Below are 6,498 nucleotides of genomic sequence, written 5' to 3'. Positions count from 1 at the left end.
ACAATATCATGTCATCTACAAATAAGGACAGCTTTACTTCTTCTTTTCCAATTTGGATGCCTTTTATTTCTTCTTCTTGTCTAATTGCAATGGCTAATACTTCCAGTACTAGGTCAAACAGGAGTGGTGAGAGTGGGCATCCTTGTCTTGTTCCTGTTCTTAGGGGAAATGGTTTTAGTTTTTGCCCATTGAGTATGATGTTAGCTGTGGGTTTATCATATATAGCTTTTATTATGTTGAGGTATGATCCTTCTGTTCCCACCTTGAGTTTTTATCAAGAAAGGGTGTTGGATTTTGTCAAATGCTTTTTCTGCATCAATTGATATGACTATGTGATTTTTATCTCTCAATTTGTTTATGTGATGTATCACATTAATTGATTTGCGGATATTGTACCATCCTTGCATTCCTGGGATAAATCCTACTTGGTCATGGTGTATGATCTTTCTGATGTACTGCTGGATCCGATTTGCTAGAATTTTGTTGAGGATTTTGGCATCTACGTTCATGAGGGATATTGGCCTGTAATTCTCTTTCATTGTGTTGTCTTTATCTGGTTTTGGTATTAGGGTGATGCTGGCTTCATAGAAGGAGCTTGGAAGTGTTCCCTCCTCTTGAATTTTTTGGAATAGTCTGAGGAGGATAGGTTTTAGTTCTTCCTTGAATGTTTGGTAAAACTCTCCTGTGAAGCCGACTGGACCTGGGCTTTTGTTTGCCGGAAGCTTTTTGATGACTACTTCAATTTCTTTCATAGTTACTGGCATATTGAGCTGTTCAGATTCTTCCTGATTGAGTTTTGGAAGGTTATATTTTTCTAGGAATATGTCCATTTCCTCCAGGTTGTCCAGTTTGTTGGAATAGAGTTGTTTGTAGTATTTTTTAACAATCCTTTGTATTTCGGTGGGGTCTGTTGTTATTTTACCTCTTTCATTTCTGATTTTGTTTATTTGGGTCCTCTCTCTTTGCTTCTTGGTCAGCCTGGCTAGAGGTTCATTAATCTTGTTTATCCTTTCAGAGAACCAGCTCTTGGTTTTGTTGATCTTTTGTATTGTTTCTTTGGTCTCTATGTCATTCATTTCTGCTCTGATCTTTATTATTTCCTTCCTTCTGCTTACACTGGGCTTTTCTTGTTGCTCTTTTTCTAACTCTTTGAGTTGTTGGGCTAGGTAATTTATTACCATTGTTTCTTGTTTTTTGCAGTATGCTTGTAGAGCTATGAACTTCCCTCTCAAGACGGCTTTCGCTGTGTCCCATAGATTTTGGATTCTTGTGTTTTCATTGTCATTTGTTGCCATGATGTTTTTTATTTCTTCCTTGATCTCGCTGTTTAGTCTCCATGTGTTTGATTTCTTTGGATTGTTTTTATTGTAGTTGATTTCCAGTTTTATGCCACTGTGGTCTGAGAAGACGCTTGATATGATTTCTGTCTTATTGAATTTGAAGAGCTTTGCCTATGTCCCAACATACGGTCTATCTTTGAAAATGACCCATGTGCACTTGAGAAGAATGTATATTCTGTGGCTTTGGGGTGAAATGTTCTGAAGATGTCAATTAATTCTATCTGGTCTAGTGAGTCCTTTAGGATTGCTGTTTCTTTGCTGATTTTTTGTTTAGAGGATTTGTCCAATGGTGATAGTGGGGTATTAAAGTCTCCTACTATGATTGTATTGCTGTCAATCTCTCCCTTGATATCCTCCAGGAGATTTTTTATGTATTCGGGTGCTCCTGTATTGGGTGCATATATGTTTACCAGAGTTATTTCTTCTTGTTGGATTGCTCCCTTTAGTATTATGAAGTGGCCTTCCTTATCTCTTGTTATGTCCTTCACTTTGAGATCTAATTTGTCAGATATAAATATAGCTACCCAGCTTTTTTTTCATTTCCATTTGCCTAGAAGACCTTTTTCCATCCCTTCACCCTCAGTCTGTGTGCGTCTCTTTTTCTGAGGTGGGTTTCTTGTAGACAGCAGATATATGGTCTTGTTTTCTTATCCAATCCGTTACCCTATGTCTTTTGATTGGGGCATTTAATCCATTTACATTTAAAGTTATTATTGATAGGTACTTATTTGTCGCCATTTTTATTCTTTACCCCTGTGTTTCTTCTTCGCTTCCTATTTCTTTTTTTTACAGCAGACCCTTTAGCATTTCTTGCTTTGCTGGTTAGGTGGTAATAAATTTCCTTAGTCCTTTTTTGTCTGTGAAGCTCCTGATTTCACCTTCAATTTTGATTGATAGTCTTGCTGGTTACAGTATTCTTGGATTCAGACCCTTCCTTTGCATGACTTTGTATATTTCATTCCATTCCCTTCTGGCCTGATGAGTTTCTGTTGAGAAATCAGTTGCTAGTGTGATGGGGGTTCCTTTGTATGTAACTTTCTGTCTCTCTCTTGCTGCTTTTAAGATTCTTATTTTGTCACTGGTGTTTGCCAATTTAATTATAATGTGCCTTGGTGTCGGTCTTTTGGGGTTCATTTTGCTTTGGACTCTGTGAGCTTCTTGGATTTGTGTGGGTTTTTTCTTCCCTATATCTGGGAAGTTTTCTGTCATTATTTCTTCAAACAGGTTTTCTATTCCTTGCTCAGTTTCCTTTCCCTCTGGTACCCCTATTATGTGGATGTTGTTTTGTTTTGTGTTGTCCCAAAGTTCCCTTAGGCTCTCCTCCTGCTTTTCAATTTTTTTTCTAGAAGCTGCTCTACTTGGGTATTTTTTCCCATCTTGTCTACTAGCTCACTGATGCAGTCCTCTGCTTCTTCTAGTCTACTCTTGATGCTTTCTATTGAGTTCTTTACAGCAGCGATGTCATTTTTCATTTCTTCTTGGTTCTTCCTCATTTCCACTTGGTTCTTACTCATATTGTTGAATTTATCTTCCATTCTTTTCAGCCACCTTATGACCATTTCTCTGAATTCTTTCTCTGGAAGGTTGCTTGCCTCCATTTTGTTTACTTCCTTTTCTGGTAATGCCTGCTTTTCTTTCATATGTGGGCTGTTTCTTTGTCTCCCCATGGTCTCTCTTCTCCAGATGTCTGGTTATGTAGTTCTCTCTCTCCTTATCCCAGGCGAAATCTGACCTTTCCGTGGTGGAGTGTAGAGCTCCTCTGAATCCGTGTGTTTGCGCCAATTGGGGACCGGTGTTCTGGGGCTCGCAGCTGTTCAGTGGGTGCCACAGTTGTGGATTTTCAGGCTTCCGATAAGCTCCACTTTCCCTTTCAAGATGGTCTAGTCTCCATGTTCGAGCCCGTAGCTCCGGGAGGGGACCCAGCCTTAGTGGGGGCTGCCCGGTCAGGGGAACCTCGTCTAGCAGTCCCCCACCTTCTCCTGGAGTTTAGCTGTTTCTTAACTTGCCAACAAACACTCCTTTGCGACCCTCAGCTGTTCTTTCTTTCTGCTCCAGGAGAAGGCTCGGAACACGTCTGTCTATTCCGCCACCATTTTTTCCCCCCGAAAAGTACTTATTCTTGCATTATTAATCCAGAAGGAGTGACCAGTGAAGTAAGTAGAAAACAAAATCATCTTTGCATCCCTAGTTACATATAGGGGGACTCTCACCCAACTTGAGACATTGCCAAAATCTGGATAGTAACTAAAATGGTTTGAACAAGAATCTTAATGAATCAGCCAATTAAACCACTTTTATTAATTAGACAAATATAAACCAAATGTGTTTATTATAAAATAATAGGAAGAAGTAAAAATCACCAATACCATCAAAACAAAAAAACATCTCAGTTAAAAGAGAGAAGCAAGAAAGGAAAAAAAGAAAGAACCTTTCCTGAGATGTAAGTATTTATCTAAGCAGGAATAGGCTATTTAAAAATGGTGCCTTGTAATTTTGTGAGAATTTTAGAGGGCTAATCTCTTTGTAGCTGAGTCAAAGAACATTAGACATTTGAGCTCAACTTCAAGTGATGCAGACAATAAAATTATATTTAGATTTTCAGAGGTAAGGTTTTTGATGCATTTCAGTTAATGTAATGACCATTAGTGAAATGATTTCTAAGAGCTGCTGTAATTATTAACTTCCCTCATAACTAAGATGTAGCATCCATAGTGGAAAACGTGTGATCTACAAACAATGAGCAATTTAGAGCCAAAAGCTCTTAAGTTCAGTTTCAATAATCATCATCAAATGCTTTTAAAGTAACTGTATATAAAACCAAACATATTTCATTTTAAATCATTGCCAATTAGAGCTCATGTTAATCCAGCTATAATTGCACTTCCTGCAAGATCTGTAAATATGGTAGAAAATGATTGGAAAAATCCAAAAGTAATTTTTAAAAATTTGTAAATAAAGACATCTGTAGGACATCCAAATAGTCCTCTACTTATGGGAAAACAATGGGCTGCCTGACTCTTCAGTACCGCTCTTCTATTTTCCCTTTAGGTGGAACAAAGAGTGACCCAGAGAAGTGTGTGTTCAGTGCTGCTTTGTATTTTAGTCCTAGTGGTACAGAAATTGGTGCTTGACTAAGTATTTAAGAAGTGTATGTTCATAAATGTTCAGCTTTATGATCTCTTAAAGCCCAATATTGCAAAGCATAAATAGGAATTACATTGGGCTTGAAAATCTGTGGAGTATTTTAACCCAACTAGGTGCAATTCAGAGGTTGAATGGATAAAAATAATAGGCTAAGATTCAGATAAAAGTAGCAGGACACTTTGAAATAAGAGACTTCGACTTGTACTAAAATATTGCTTAGCACAATGCTCATTACAGAGTGCATACTCAAGAAATGTTGATTAGCAATCTATATTTTAAGGACATTCACAACACAATGAACACAAGAGAAACAAAATTGCAGGAAAGTACTTTCTGTTGAGCTGTTTGTTTGAAACATTTGCTAAAGGAGGTCCTCTTTGTCATAACAGTGCAATTAATTTTCCTACCTGTGCGAAGTTGATTACCCTGGTATTCAGAATGTTTTTCCCTGTTATTGACCTAAAGAGAAAACAGCTTAGACATTTTTTTTTTTTTAGGTGTGTGTGTAGGCAGGGTGTGAAGGGAGGAAAAATAGCATTATTTGTGAAAATAGCAGACTTTCAATTTTGGCATGCTGATTTGTAAAGCATTATGTTACAAACATGGAAAAATGAATTTTAGAAAGTATATCATTTATTTGCTAAGCAATTTTCATATGAAGTTTACTATGTAATTAATTCAATCAAATCTAGCTTTTCTGTAGAGTTGATAATGTGATAAAAATGTAATCTTGCCCTGGCTGGTGTGGCTCAGTTGGTTGGAGTGTTGTCCCATGCATTGGAAAGTTGAGTGTTCAGTTCCCGGTCAGAGCACATGCCTATGTTGTAGGTTCGATCCCTGGTTGGGGCTCCTATGGGATGTCTCTCTCATCCCTCTCTCTCTCTTTCTCTCTCCCTCTTTCTCTGTCTCCTCCTCTTCCTCTCTCCCTCTCTAATATCAAGAAGAAAAAAAAAAGAAATCTGAATTGAGATTTTTCTGGGCTAATTACCTAAGATCTGTATGTAGCAATGTTTCATCCAATTAACAGAGATCTTGTAAGTAACAAGAGTCATGCCTGGTACAGTGGTTAGAACAAATAAATGTTTGCTATTGCCATGACTTCTGCTGCTACCACCAGTCATGTGTCACATAATGATGTTTCAGACATGAAAGACCACAAATGACTATGGTTCTATGAGATTATGATACAAATGAAAAATTCCTAGTGAAGTTATAGCCATCATGTCATCATTGTACAATGCATTACTCACATGTTTGTGGTGATGTGGTGTAAACAATCCTACGATGCTGCCAGTCTTATGAAAGTATAGCAAAACAATTATGCACAAGACATTATACTTGATGAAAGCTACAGAATAAAGATATAAAGAAAATATTTTTTGCACAGCTCTACAGTATTTGTATTTTATGCTAAGTAGTTTTAAAGAGTTTAGAAAGTAAAAATTTACAGTAAGCTAAGGATAATTTATTATTAAGGAAAACTGTTTCTTATGAATTTAGTGTCACCTAAGTTTACAGTGTTTATAACATCTAAAGTTGTGTACAGTGATATCCTAGGTCTCCATGTTCACTTGCCACTCATTCACTGACTCACTCACCCAGAGCAACTTCAAATCCTGCACTCTCTCTCTATTCATGGTAATAGGTGTACTAGTTTTTATATTTTATACTATATTTTTATTGTACTTGTTCTTTATGTAGATATATTTTGATACACAAATACTTACCATTGTGTTATAACTGCTTCCAGTTTTCAGTACAATAACATGCTGTAGAGATTTATAGCTCTTAGGTTATACCTTATAGCTTAGGTGTGTAGTAGGTTATGCCATCTAGGTTTGCGTAATTGTACTCTATGATGGTCTCACAATGATGAAATTGTCTAATGATGCATTTCTCAGGATGTCCAGGTAGTTAAACAATGCATGACTGTATATGCAAAGCACTGAGTATACTGAACACATAGTCATGCCATTATAAATGGAGTAATTCTACAGCCCTAGCTCCATTTTAC

Source organism: Plecotus auritus (assembly GCF_963455305.1).
Source record: "Plecotus auritus genome assembly, chromosome: 6".
Taxonomy (NCBI): Eukaryota; Metazoa; Chordata; class Mammalia; order Chiroptera; family Vespertilionidae; genus Plecotus; species Plecotus auritus.
Note: the sequence above shows the minus strand (reverse complement) of the source record.